Raw genomic sequence first — 5196 nt, 5'->3', positions numbered from 1 at the left:
GCGAATGAAAATGGTATTCAAAAATGACGGAAATACTATTAATTACTAATTTTGTGAATAAAATCTTTTTATGTGTACGTATTTTGTTGAATAAATTGAATTTTTTCGGAAAAATTGAATTTTTTCGGAAAAATTGAATTTTTTTTTAGTGGCCCTAATAATTTGGGACACTGATTTTTTCGAAAAAATGCCCAAATAAATGAACGAATGGAATTGCGAGCTCTATATTTTAGGAAAAATCGTTAACTCGACTCATTTATACACTCACAAAATTTGGTGCAGTTTGTTCCAATAAAAAAAAAATTATCCTTAAAAAATGGGGTGGCCCTATAAATATGGGACACACTGTAGATGTCCTATTAGTGAACCATTTTTTATACTCTTTGTGTAAATTTTCTCCTCCATCCGTCAATCCTTCGTCAATCGAGATGAGTATATCTGCATCCATGTGACGGCAGCAAGAACTTGTTGACGGTTGTGGTAAAACATTTTCCTCTCTGGACGTATGCGCTGTTTCTTCTCCTATTTATTCCTCCCCTCTTTTCACGTCCAGCTCAACTTCTTCTGGTGTATTTTGTACAAAATCTTCTTCTGGTTGAATTGGAAATAGTCTAGATAGACAATCTGCGGCTTTATTTTCCTTACCTTTTACGTGTTCGACAGTGTAACGATATTCCTCCAAAGGTAATCTCCATCTTAACAATCGTGAAGAGGGATCTTTCACGTTGTGTAGCCATATAAATTCCTGGTGTTCCGTTTGGATTGTAAACTTTCTTCCAAGATGGTACTGTCTTAAACTTTTACATACCCAAATTATTGCTAATAGTTCCTTCTCCGTTTTATCATAATTAATTCCGGCTTTGTTTAACGTCCTTGATATGTAACAACAGGGGTGACCGTTTTGGGATAATATTGCACCTAATCCGTGATTCGATGCGTCTGTCGTTAAAGTGAATTTCTCTTTGTAATTTGGAAATCTCAAAACCGTTGCTGAGCATAATACCTCTTTTATTTTGTCAAAAGATTCTTGACAATTTGTTGACCAGTCAAAAGGTGTCTCCTTCTGCGTTAGATTTGTAAGAGGCTTACAAATTTGAGAGAAACTTTTTATAAATTTTCTATAATACCCTGCGAGTCCCAAAAAGCTCTGAACTTAGGTAACATTCTGTGGTGGTTTGAAATCTCGTACTGCCTGTATTTTTTCGGGGTTAGGTTTTACACCATCCTTAGTTAACAAGTATCCTAAATATTCGAGTTCCGGACGTAAATACTCGCACTTATCAGGCTGAAGTTTTAATCCCGTTTCTCTCAGTCTGTCAAATAGGCTTACTAAGTTTTCGTTGTGTTCTTTTAAAGTTGAGCCGAATACGACAATGTCTTCGACGTAAAGAAAATATTTTTTCCTTTCAATCCTCTTAACGCATTGCCCATCATCCTTTGGAAAGTAGCGGGAGCGTTTTTGAGTCCAAAAGGCATTCTATTAAATTCAAAATGTCCTTCTGGTGTTGAAAAAGCCGTATATTTTTTTGAGGTCTCACTCATTGGGAGTTGGTGAAACCCAGAGCTGAGGTCGCCAAACGCGTCTTCCTTTTTTGGGACAAACCAAATCGGTGAATTAAAGGGTGATTTTGAGTTTCTTATGACACCATTTTTCTTCATTTCATACATTTGAGTTTTTATTTCCTCTTTATGGCATTCAAGAGGACGATAGGATTTTAAGTTTATTATTTTCCTATTTTTAAAACGATTTCATGTTCCACTAGATCAGTACATGGAAACGGGTCTCCTTTGAAGTTGTAAATATCACTATACTCCGCTATTATTTTCCATAATTTAGGAGCTTCCGCTTTTTCTACGTGCTTCAATCTAGTCTTGCCTAATAAATCTTGGATCCTGTTTACTTGGTTTTTTTCCACTGAAGTAGCACTCATTCTATTTGTTTCTTTAATTTGCTCTATTGCTTCGTACTTGATTTTTTGTGGTATTATCAACGGGTCTTTATCATAATTCTACAGGGGTACAACTAACTCTTGATTTTCTATTTTGTAAACGCCGTCCGGGATTAATTTTTCATTTTCGATGTAAATATCTTGATCTTAATCAATTACTTTTATCCCAATTATTTGTGCTGTATTATCAGGTAAAAATGTACCGTCCTCATAAAGGGGTAACTTTTTATTATCTACGTAAAGGAAGTTCTTAGTCAAATGGTACCTATCAAGCGCGTTGAAAAAAGCAGGCCAATGATACCTTCTTCTGGTAAGGGGAAATCGTCATCAATTATATGGAAGAGATGCAGTTTTCCTAAATATGGTATTCTTACCGCTTGATTTGAATGATTTACATCTCTCCCCATAGAAGAACGTTTTTTTCATGTCAAATAGTGTCTTTTCTGCTGGGACTTCCGATTTCTTTATTAGATTTATCGCGGCTCCGGAATCTACTAAAAATCTGTAGGAAGTTCCGTCTGAGTGTCTTTCATGTATGGACTGTAATCGTCCGCTAATTGCTGAAACTGTGCAGATTCCTCGTAGTTGTCGAACTGGTTTTGCTCTTCCTCTGTTACTCCGTAACATTCTAACGGGTTTTGTAAATCCTCCATTTCCAGAATATTCCTTACTCCCGGTGGTCTTTTCTGGTTCGTTCCGTTGTGAAAACCCTGTTGCCTAAGTTTTATTGAGCATTGTCTCTCGAAGCGACCTGGTTTCTTAAAATAGTTTGCAGGTCATTTGCATTCTCTGCTGTAGGGGCAATCCATGGTTAGGAACGTCGGAGGGCTGGTTCCGCATTTTTGGCTGCTGGTTTCGTGCTGTGGACGATCCCGTGCTTCTCATCAGCAGTCTGTTATTATGGAATTGTGGCGGTCGAGGCGCCGACAAGACTTTTGTACGAAGACGTTCTCTACACCACACTTCTGCTTCAAGAACCTCCTGCAGAGCTTTATTCAAAAATCTGGGCTTTAAAGGTCGCACTTGATTACTAACGCCTTCTCGGAGGTTCATCACGTATCTTTTAGTAGAAGATTTTTCCTCCATTTGAAGGGCTAGTTTGCGCTCTATTCCGGACGAGTATTCGGACTAAATTATATAAATTAACTCGTTATAGGCACTTATAAATCTTTGATTATAATTTTACACAGTATCATGATTTTGCCGTATAACTTCTAATCTGCTTCTACAAGTTTCCAGAGTAGTTGTAGTTGCTAAATTCGTCCTAAGGGCGCTGCCCAAATCATCGTAACTGTTTATAGAACAATGTCTAATTGCTCTTTTAGCATTCCCAATATTTTTTTCGGTTATGACCTAATCTAGTAGTAGATTTGGTTGAGAGCATCTGAGCTTCGCACGCTTAACCGTATTAACGAAGTCGTGCACACCAACGTCATCGTGTCCATTGAGAACTTCTACGGTGCGGACAATATCTTTTGCCTGAGAGAGAGGTTCAAAGTTTTCTATCGCTGCTCGTTGCCTCGCTGATACTTTGCCTCTCTGTGTTGAGCCATGAGCGAGCGTTGTCACATGGCACGCACTTGTGTGAGTGAAGGAATGTGAGGGTTGCCTTCCTTCTCTGTTGCACCTCTGTGTGGCGTCGTGCACGGATGTAAGCGGCTGGCTCGAAGTCAACGATTGCCTCGCTGCTGCGTTACAGCTCTGTCTAGTGTCGTGCGGGGTTACAGACAACCGGCTCGTATCGGCTGTTAAGGAATGCGGTGGTTGATCACGGAGTCCAAAGGTTCCTGTTGCATGCATTGATGTTACACTGCTGTTCGGCTCGCTTCTCAGTGTATTATTATGTGCGAGTGGCGTTACATACCATTTTCTAAGGAATTCGGGACTAGGGGAGCGGGCTGATTGGTTCTTTTAGCTGATTCAGGTGATACTTCCTCGTCCGATAGATTCACGTTCTCGAATGGTTTCGTCCTCTGTTGAAAGGGCATTGCTGATCCTAGCGAGATCTCTTATCTCGTTGGCCCTTTTTAAATTTTCCTCATTCAAAATCCTCATGTCGGTTCTCATGGCCCGTTGCACGTCCTCGATTATTTGTAATTTTCTCAGGATCAGCAATAGTGGATCCGTGGTTTCACTGTTAAAACCTTTTCTCAAATCTTCTGATGACATGGTAGGTGCGGTTCTAAACGGATTGTCTAATCCGCGTGAACTGCTATCAGAATCCGAAGAGGTGTCTGTTTGTGTGTCTTATTGTGTGCTGAAATTTTCCCTATAGGCGTGCAACGCCAGTTTGTCCTATTTATAAGTGTCGGGTGTGAGTGTCGCGAATCGCGTTATTAATTTTACAATATACGGCAGATTTGATAATCCTAATTTTTCAGATACAAATTTAATGGTGTTAAATACTTCAAAAAAGTTGTTCATGAGTTCTTTTTACACTTTTTATAATTATTTATTTCTCCTTATATTTAGTGTAGCTATATCTGATATAGGCTTTCCTTATGAAAAAGAAGTATTGGTAATTATTGGATCTAATACTTTTTTCACGAATAAGTATTGAAAATCCAATACTTTTTAGCAAAAAATTACTGAATCCAATACTTATCAATACTCCGTTTTTCATATGGGTTGTAGCTACTCTACCTTTATATATTATATTATACGGATTTTGTACTTTTCAAAAATGTACAAGAAAATCTAGTTGCTCCTTGCATTTTTTAAGTTTCATTTTTTAAAGAGCAGATTGAAGAAATGAATTCGAAGCAGGAGTTTTGTCAAGACACACAGTGGTCTGAAACACCCAAAAAGTTGTCTAAAAGTATAAAATGGTCATAAAATGGGCCAATTTTCGTTATTCACGGGTTTTTGGGGTCGCTGATTACGAATCCGATGTGAAGAACTCCAAAAACCAAATGGCGGATCCAATATGGCGGGGGAGTATGCTATTTTTTAGAAAATTGATATCAAAGGGGGTTTCAAGGTCGCTGATTACGAATCCGATGTCAAAAATTCCGTAAACAAAAAAAGACCTAATATGGCGGACAAGTATGTTGAATAATTTCTTGATTTTTTTTTTAATTGGTATCAGGAGGTTTTCAAGATCGCTGATTACGAACCTGCACGGAAAAAAGTACACTGTAAGATGTACAATTGTGGGTCCGGATGCAATAAGGGCACATAAAATTTTTTCGTGCAAAAACGAAGTCCCCTGGAGGCTTTAGAAAAAATTTTCGAATTTTAATTTTCA

This window comes from Belonocnema kinseyi, chromosome 5 (genome assembly GCF_010883055.1).
Source record: "Belonocnema kinseyi isolate 2016_QV_RU_SX_M_011 chromosome 5, B_treatae_v1, whole genome shotgun sequence".
In the NCBI taxonomy this organism is placed as follows: Eukaryota; Metazoa; Arthropoda; class Insecta; order Hymenoptera; family Cynipidae; genus Belonocnema; species Belonocnema kinseyi.
The sequence above is the reverse complement of the archived record's forward strand: the minus strand, read 5'-3'. Positions refer to the sequence as shown.